The sequence below is a fragment of the Notamacropus eugenii genome, chromosome 3 (genome assembly GCF_028372415.1).
Source record: "Notamacropus eugenii isolate mMacEug1 chromosome 3, mMacEug1.pri_v2, whole genome shotgun sequence".
NCBI lineage: Eukaryota > Metazoa > Chordata > Mammalia > Diprotodontia > Macropodidae > Notamacropus > Notamacropus eugenii.
In genome coordinates this window covers 324086868-324097185 of record NC_092874.1, presented here as the reverse complement: position 1 = coordinate 324097185, position 10318 = coordinate 324086868, and the positions used below count along the sequence as shown (strand labels likewise).

At 36.7% G+C, this 10318-nt stretch overlaps 1 pseudogene; it reads right to left on the bottom strand.

Annotated features, from left to right (window-relative positions):
- Positions 1-7281: 7281 nt before the first annotated feature.
- LOC140531593 (protein MEMO1-like) lies at positions 7282-8509 on the bottom strand (annotated as a pseudogene).
- Positions 8510-10318: the final 1809 nt, after the last annotated feature.

Below are 10318 nucleotides of genomic sequence, written 5' to 3'. Positions count from 1 at the left end.
TGATTTTAGACTAATTTAGGGATTAAGCTTAGATTAACCAAAATTTAGTGTCAGACTGTTGTGGGAAGGGGGGGAGTTGCTAGTCTTGCCGCACTTTATCCTGGTGAGATAATACCTAGAGAATGGTTTTCAGTCCTGATCACCACATATTAGGAAGGACAAGTGTATTTCCTACACATTATTCACAGCACAGGTGGTGATAATGAATATGCCCATGTAATTCTCAATCACAAAGTATAACAGATTCTCCATTTAGAAGGCAGAAAAAAAAAACAACATTTATTCAGACACCAGAAAGTCAAATTCCCAAACCAGAAAAGCCAAGTACATTATAGTAGCCAAGAAGTCAATATACATAAGCACTACAGGGGACAAAGCCATTCCCAAGGTCCCCTGCCTCACTCCCCCTAGGGCCTTCCCACAAACTCTCAGGAGACTACCTATCTGCTTGCCAGTGTCCCCTCTCTCTCTGCCCTAACTGCTTTCACTCACTTCTTCTCACTTCTGCTGTACCCTTCCTGTTCCAACCATTCAGCAAGCTTCTCCCACCACATGTGACTCAATCTTCCATGTGATTTAAGCAGGTCCCACCAGCTTATTAATGAATGTAAAATATCTTCCCATTTAAATGACCATTACATTTGGTTCCAAGATCTTTCATATTCCTTACATAGGTCGGGGTGGGGAGGGGGCAACTGGTAATAGAACTTTAACAGGGATAACAAAAAATAAAGATACAAAACAATATTGTAGGCAACTGATGGTAGAACTTTACAACAATGTGACAGGGATCATACAAAATGACCACATGAAATAATATCTTTGGGTGGGACTTGAACACAAGAACTCCAGTATTTCCCCCTAAAACAAATGGGACAAAAAATCTTGGGGAAAGGGAGGAAGGTCTTTTCTTCTGTAACTACCTCCTGCTGAGTGTGGATGTAGAGCTGTCTCTGACCCAAGAGGTACAATTTTATGGGTCAGTTCTTTAGCTCACATCCAGAACATGGTTGGCATCATGTCCAAGGGCGACATCCAACTTAACCAATCATGTATCTTCAGGTGCACAGTACTAAGCCTGCAGAAAATAAAACTAACAAACAAGTTTAACAAAGAGCAAAAAAGAAACAAGGAGACAACCAGATAACCAGAAACAGGATAGACATAGGGTCAGCCATGCTTCTGGGGTTCTTGAACCCACTATCATAGTTTCATTCACCTGATTAAACAACTGGTACTATAATTTCTGTAACTTTTGGTATGTTGTCTGACTTCCATTTTAACCATGCTTTAGGTTCTGGTTTTATTCTATCAGTAGAACCCTATCCTTAAGTTCCCCTGCTAGTTATTTCAGAAGAAGGGTGAGTTTCCACAAGGCTACATAGAGTCAGTAGAATGCTACTTACTGCATCCTTTTTTAGCCAAAGCTAACAGATTAGTCATTTTGTTACCTCCCTACCTATTGTAATCTCTAAAGACTTGCTGCACAAAAAGATTCTGACTGATACCTATAAATTTCAAGCAATCCACACCATCTATCGATATTCTACCAACTCCTTCATCACTGATTCTCATTATCCAAGATATTAGGTGAACTGACTCAAAATATCTCTGACCTCCTGCTGAGTAAAATCCACAATTATCTCTCTGAACACTGTGTTCTCTGCTTGGTTCTCTTGTTTTCTATTTAGTTAGCTGTAAGCTTCAGTCTTAAAAGTCTCCCCCTACAACACTGTTTCATTTTCCAAGTCTGACTTAGTTACATTTTCTGCCCATACACTCTTCTAGCAGTCATCATCATGGCAACTAGGCTGAGTCTGTACAAAGGTTGTTTGCACACTTCTTTTGTCAGCCTTCATCTTCCTAGCTAAAAGAACAAACTTTTCTTCCACCTGAGACCCCAATGCTGATCATTCCTATGCACACTAACTTTTTCCATCTGAATTGTTTTCCTTCAGCAGCTCATCTCTTTTTTTGCACATTCTACGATAACCTGTTGATGAAATCCAGCCTCTCCTATGCATACCTGCCAGCTCTTTCCCTGGTTTTATTGATAATCCTTACAAATACCTTTCCAAGTCTCTAGGTTCCCCCTCCTGTAACTTAAGTTCCCAGTTTTCACAAGATCTGATGCTTTTAGCCCATTCCCTTGATATGAGAAATAAGGTAAATCCTCCGATGATGGAATATCCATTTTTTCCTCTAAAGCCTTTCTGTCTCCAAGTAGAAATTTTATATTCTTGGAACATTTTCACGACACCAAATGTATCACCAGGGCAATATTCCCAGCACTGGTGGTAACTATAAATATGCTGCCATAGTTTTCAATCACAAAGTATAACAGACTCTCCATATAGAAGTCAGTAGAAAAAAAAAAGTTATTCAGTCACCAGAAAGCCAAATACCCAAACCAGAAAGCCAAATCAGCCATAGTAGCCAAGAAATCAATGCACATTAGCACTGCAAGGAACAAAACCATTCCCAAGCCTTCTGCCACCCCACCTTGCCTTCCCATGAACAAACATTCATGAGTCTTTCTGCCCTAACTGCTCTTATTCACTTTCTCTCAGTTCTAATTCTCCCTTCCTGTTTCACCTGTTCATCAGACTCCTCTCACCACCTGTGACTTAGGCTTCCAAGTGATTTGAGCAGGTCATGTGGGCCTATTAATGAATGGCAAAGAACTTTCCATTTAAATTATCATTACAGCAAGTTGGAGAAGATTCAGAGGATGGTCCTCACTATGCTGAGAAGTGTGTACATATTTTACCATACCAGTAATGCAAAGGTGAAGAATTTTGAAATGGTGACCCTGGAAAAGAACATCTAAGAGGGGACATGTTGGCACTTTTCAAGTGTCTGAAGATTGGTTATAAGACATCAGAGAGATTACACTTGCTCTTTTTATTTTTTTTTTAGGATCATAGTTTTAAAGCTGAAATCTGACCATTATATTTTACAAGAGAAGAGGGATTTGCTCAAGGTTGCCTAGGTTGGAAGTTTCAGAACTAGTAGTCATTCATTCCACAAGCATTTATTAAGCACCTACTTTGTGCCAGGTGCTGTTCTAAGAGCTAGTGACTGAAAAAAAAACCTATAGCAAAATATTTCCTACTCTCAAGCAGACTTCATTTGAATAGGGGAGGGGAATATATATATATATGTATATATGTATAATATATATGTATATATGTATAAATATATATATATATAATATGTGAAAGTCAATATGAAATATATGCAAACTAATTTCCTAAGAAAATGACACCAACAACTATAGTCAGGATAGGTTTCCTATAGGACACAATATTATAGCAGTAAGCACCCTGACACATCCAGGGTGACCTGCTAGCACAAGCTCTTAGATGTGCTTTTCTAAAAGGAAAGTAACTTCTGAGGAGTCAACAATCTTCTTTAATCATATATACCAACAGAGAAAATACAAGCAGAGAAATAAAAACCAAGAGACAGTGCCCCTGACTGTCTGATCATAAGCAACGCATGCATCACAGATCAACAGGCAGATCCAACTGTCTAACCATTATGTACATACATAGTTACCAGAGAGAGAAGCACCAAATTCTAGGTTTTCAAAGCTAGGGCTTCTTAAAGACTACTGAGAATCTCATCTGGTACATGAACTTTCTTCCAAAGAGTAAGCCACAAAGCAAAATCTCAACTGAGAGTATATACTTTTCAGAGCCTAAGGTCATCATTACCCTTGTGACCCAGTGCCGCATTAGCAATTAACAAAAGGTATAGACCTTCCTACAAAACAAACCTCTTCAATCAAGCTTCCCTTGGGGCTCCACCTGAGACCTATTAATGGAGAGGGAGGGAAGATCTTTCACTATCATTAAAAACACTTGCAGTGAACCTTAAAGACAGCTAAACATACTTAGAGTGAAAGGTAAAGATGGAGAGCTGTCTAGAAATGGATAGCCTAAGAAAAGCTAAAAAGAAACGAGAAAGACTGTTGTATATAGAAATTTCCTGTAAGTCAATGTGTCTGAAACATGTGAAAAACGAAGGGTAGCAAAATGAAAGATATATGGACAAGCAGGGAGAAGATAAAACTTGAAAGGCTTTCAATAACAAAAATGAAAGGAGTTTTTATTTTATCCTAATGGCTATAGAGATCTTCTGGCCCAGTGGTTAGACATATGGGATACCAATTTCACAACTAAGTGAATGATAGATGAAAGAAGGACAAATAATGGGTATAAATTGTGTACATACATGAAGTGGAACAGTCTTGGAATAGAGTTTGTGCCAAGACCAACAAATGTTTGGGGTTTCTAGTATGTTATGAGAAAAAATGGACAGAAATATGGTAGTCATTTAGCAATGAGTTCAGGCAGAGCATTTGTGGTTGGAAAGACTTTATTAAGAATTAATGTTCTGAAATTTGAATTCTTCCTTTGAGGTTAAGCCTCCAGGCAGAAGAGCATGTCATGTCCAAGGAGGGCTATCTCAAAGTATGCGAGAAAAGGTAGAGTTATGGGAGGCAGATCTAAAGGCCAGTAAACCTAATTTGAGCAGGAGAAGGCCCTGAAGATCAAGAGATAAAATAACTTCGTCCTCGGGGCAGTCAAAAAATAGAGATGATGGAGGTATGGCCTTACTGGAGGACTTTCCTTTTCATTCAGTTGTAAGTGAATTCTCCTTTTAGAATGACTCTATGTAATTTGTATATTTCTTGTAAATGCCCAGATATTTATGTGTTGACTTCCTCTTTGAAATATATGCTCTAAGAGAGGACATACCAAGGAGTTTTTGTTTGTGCATCTTTTGTCTTTCCTTGGTATCCCCCATACTGTTCAGCACAGTGTTGGCATATAGTTTAAAAATAAATGTTTGTTGATTGATTTACAGAAATTGCAGAAAGGAACATTTTAGCTCAATTCAATGAAAACCTTCATATCTGTCCCAAAGTGGAATGTCTTGCCTTAGAAAAGAATGTATTCTTTCTTCAAGATCTTTAAGCACATGGTAGATGATTAATTCTTGAAAATATTATGCCAATGACCCTACATATACATTTTTTCTAGACATTACCTTGGAAGCTCAAGATTTTCAAAGATTTTATTGCTGCCTTTAGATATGAAAGAATAACCAGGAAAATAATTTGGAAGGTGGTGGTAGAAGAAGAAGGTGGGAGGAGGTCTCACCCTGCTGAAAAGGACTCAGTAGTTGTAGCAATTTGAAATGACACGTGATTGAAATCTGAGAGGGTGATGAGATTAAGAAGGAAGCAAAATGACTGAGAATGGAAAGTCCAAGGAATGGTGAAAAGATCAGGTCAGCAGGTAGCAGTTGATATTATTATTATTTGCCTTCAACGTCTTTTCACCACCACTTCTTTGTCCGTTAGTGGAAAACTGCTTTCATTTACCCGGTCTGATCATTTACTGGTGTTCTCACTCTCTCTTCTTAACAAGACCCAGAAAGTCTACACCCTGGAGAAAATAGATATATTTTTTTTGATTGAGAGACTATTTTAGAGGTGATTTTTTTCCCTCTGTGCCTAAAAGAATAGCCTATCCTTAATAGGTAAACAGAATGACTTCCTAGGCATAGGGAATATAATATTAAGATGATTGACATGATGGTTTATTCCATTTTTTTAGAAAATATAAAAGCTATATAGTTACACTATGTACAAAAATTATAAAATATCCATTAACATAATTTTTCCAGTAAAATAAAATGCAAAATCTCACTCTGTTTGACTACAGATATTACGTTTGTTATTATAGCCAATTTACCATTTTCCTCTGGAGAGACTGAGAAGCCTCCTTTGGCAGTTGTGATGATATGGAATAAAAGAGAGACTGTATACAGTATGCAAAGACATTTCATGACTGATTTCAGTTTACCACATATTTTAACGAAGTCTTTTAAAATTGGTTGGTTTCAGGAGGCAAAGACAAGATGGCTGAGTAGCATTACAGCTCAACTCTCCCAATATTCCCCTTCAAAAAACTTTAAAAGAATATAGCAAAATAATATATCAAAATATATCATTAAAAAAGTTCAGGAAAAAACTCGTCTTCTAACACAAGACAACATAGGGAGAACTCATCAGAAAGAGATTACAGGGTAAAATTGTATGGGCACTGGGTGGAACACCAGGTACTGGTCTTTTGGCAACTGCATTGGCCGCTGCATAGTATAGAACAGAGTTTGCAGTCACAAGGGAGTAGGGGCCCTACAAGCAATTCCAGGGCAAAGGAAGCAGGGGTCCAAGATCCTGGTCACAGATACTAAGCAGAAAGAGGAATGCTAGCACTTGGGGTTCCAAGAAAGCAGGGACTCTTCCTAAGTAATGACAACAATGAGGACCAGGAAAGAAGTGACCACATCTTTCCCTGAATCTTACTTTGTTAGCACAGAACACTTACCATACAGTCAGAACTAGATGTGAAAATAGTAAAAAGAAAAAGATGAAAGTTTAGACAGTGACCCAGTGAGTAAGCAGAGCCCAAATTTAACATAAAATTTAAAGCCAAGAAATAGGCTGGAAAATGAGCAAACAACAACAAAAGAATTTGACCGTTGAAAGTTCCTGTGGCAACAAGGAAGCTTAAGACAAACTCAGAAAAAGGAAATGATGTAAAAACATCTAATAACAAAGTCTCTTATGAAAAACACAATTTGCAAAAATAAAGCCCAGCGATAATTTCTATAAAAAAACAAAAGAAGGCAGCTTAAAAAAACAGCAGAAACTATTTTTTTTTAGTTGTGTAACCCTTTATTAGTAACTAAAATAGAGGGTGTCTGTTATACAACATGGATAGTAACTGACTATACTGCAGATTTATTATATTCTAAAACAAATCATTTATAAATTCAATTTTCATTATTTAAAAATTTCCACACTTTTCTGTTTGTTTATAATTTGCAAAACTATTCTGAAGGCTGAATATATGGGTACAGGTCTGAAAAGAGTATAAATTTAGAATACAGTAAATGTTTTACAGGCTGTATTTGAAGAACCATCTGCCACCATGACTTTGCATCCATCATTACTTTTTTAAATCATAAAATATTTTAATGTCAGCCTTCCTTCTTTCCATTGTCTTAAACAAGAAAGCATTTTATAAGGAGTTGAAAGTAAGGAAGAACTAGAAATACTGGGGGAAAAAAGAGAAGAAAATTCTATTAATTTTGAGGTTTCAGTATCCTCAAAGGCCAGGAACTATATCTTTGTATGGCGTAGACTGGAACTCCATTTATCGAAGGAGTATGTGCAAATGATATTCCCGAGTATTTAGAACTTCAGTGGATTATAAATGTTCCAGCTACATAACTCACTGAACTGTGTTGCCAGTTTCTACTCTGGCTTGACCGGGCATAATTCAAAAACGAAAAGCTCATAATCATTCAGTTGTTCTGGAGATCTGTGATGTTTTAATAACACCCCATTGGGATGTTTTCCACATATTATGTTATGGTATTTATTCAAGTAATTGCTAAAAGATACAGGGTTTACTTGTTCTGTGATATTCATGTCCATTTTATAAATCTCCCTCTGGGACTCATCATAGCAATTGTAATGGAACCGTTTACTCCAATAGCAGAAATCAGAAGAAATCACAAAGAAATTACAAGGATCAGCCAGATACTTTCTGAAGAGTTTTCTGAATTTCTCTTCTTTTTGACTCATTTAGAGACCCAATCAATAGAGGAATAATGGTAAACTAATCTTTTTCGCTTTCCATGGCTTAGCAGTATAAGGCAAATATATTCCAATACTGTGTTCACGTTCATCTATCTGCAGAGACATGGGCTCAAACATTCCTGTTTTCCATAGCTCTCCATATATCTTTTGATCAATATTAAGGTAACACAGAGGTGTTCTAAATATATATGTATATATGTGTGTATTTGTATGTGTATATGCACACATACATATAAAATATATACACACACTATATATATACATATAATACATATATACATATACAGACATACATATATATCTATAACTATATATATATATAGAGAGAGAGGTAGAGATATATCTATATCTCTCGGTAAGTATATATACATACATACATGCATATATCTGTATCTATCTATATATGTATATATATATATATATCTACATACACATCTATATCTATATGTGTGTATATATGCACATATATGCACATATATACATGTATATATATACATATATGTGTGTATACACACATTTTTATGTGTATACATATATCCATATATCCTCACTGGAAAGTTCACATGGAAGTAGGGGAATGTGATGCGAAAGTCCCAAGGATGAGTATTCTCCGGGTAATAGGTGGATCTAGTTGTTGGTAAGCTTGAACAGCACAAGACCCACACTAAGTATATCCTACATGGGGGTCAATAATGACTCTAGCGTTCTTTTTGTGGACTGTACTTGTGAAAGCCAATCTTGTAATTGTGCATTTAGTTGAGGATCTCAGACTGTGTGCTAGCTCCCAACGTGACTGTCTTCCATGCAGGCCTCTTGGTTGGACATCGTGGAACCTGTGCTGCCTGTGATGCACTAGGATGAATGAAGAGGCTGCGACTGTGGATGAGACTGCAGGAATGGCTCGGGGAGGGGAAAAGGCACCATGGGCTCAGTCCAGGAGGAGGGAGCTCCAGGAAGGGGATCAGGTCAGCCAGAACGAGGGGGAAGGAAGAAAGTAGCAATGGAGGAGGAGGATGAGGAGGAGGAGATGGTGGCCACGTCCTGGATTACCAGGCACGGGATGGTTCCCCGAAGACGGGGCTTAGGGTGGCCTCATACATGGTCACAGAGCCCTGGTGAGGAACCCACACTCTCCACTTCTCCCCCTAGGAGCAGCGAAAAGTCATTTTAAAAATCAAATAAGAGCACAGGAACAATTGGGGAAAATGAGAGAAATGTAAGAAAACTATGAAAAAAATTAAAAAAACTCGGTAAGAAAAAGTCATAAACAATACTGAAGAAAATAAATCCTTAAAATGGAATTGGCCAAATGGAAAAAGAAGTATAAAATCTAAGGGAAGAAAATAAGTCATTAATAAGAACTGGACAAATGGAAGGTAGAAACTTCCAGAGACATTAAGAAATAACAAAGTCAAAAAAATGAAAAAGTATAAGAAAATGTGCAATATTTCATAGGACAATTAATAGATATTGACAAATACATAGAAAGTAATTTAAGAATTATTGAACTATCTGAAAGCCATGGTAAAAAAAAAATCTAAATATCATAGCTCAAGAAATTACAAAAAAATTATCCCAATATCTTAGGGCCAGAGATTAAAATATAGATTCAAAGAATTCCAACCACCTCCTGAAAGAAATCCTGAAATGAAAACTCTTACCAATGTTATAAGAGAATTCCATAAATCCAAGGACAAGGAAAAAAAATTCTAGCTGCAAGCAGCTAAAAAGAAACTTAGAAATATTGTGAAGCCAAATCAAAAAAGATTTACCTACTGATATAATGAATATAGTATTCTGGAAAATGAACAAACTGGGATTAGGACGAAGAATAACCTACCAAGAAAACAATGGGGGAAAATGGGTATTTAATCAAATAGAAGACTTCCAGGCATTTCTGAGGAAAAGAGCAGAACTGAATAGAAACTTTAATATTCAAACACAAGACTCAAGAGAAGAATAAAAAGGAAAATGAGAAAGAGAAAGCATAAGGAACTAAATAAGGTTAAACTGTTTATATTCCTGTGTTGGTAGAAAATCAATATAACTCTAAAGAATTTACCATCATTATAGTAATTAAAAGGATTATACATAGAGAGAGGACATGGATATGAGTCAATTATACTGGCATGATTAAACAAAGACGTGAGAAAGAGGGATGCACTGAGAGAAAGGGGAAGGGATAAATATGGGAGAAATTATCTCATATAAAAAGACATGCAAGTGTTGTGGGCAACACTTGAACTTCAAGCTCATTCAGATTGGTTCAAAGAGATATAAATACATGTCTGTCTGTCTGTCTATCTATCTATATTTATTTCTATTTCTTTCTATACATAAAGAGTGGGGGAGAGAGAGAGAGAGAGAGAGAGAGAGAGAGAGAGAGAGAGAGAGAGAGAGAGAGAGAGAGAGAGAGAGAGTTGGGCATACAATTTATTTTACAGGAAACAGAAGGAGTGGAAAGAGTTAAGAGAAAGGTGTAGATCTGTCTGAAAAGGAGGGAAGATTAAGGGAATCAGTATTAAGCAGCAAAACAGACTTTTGAGGAAAGACAGGGAAAATAAGTGTGAGAGAGAAAAGGATATAAGCACAAGAAAATAAGATAGAGGTAAATACACAATAATTATATCTATG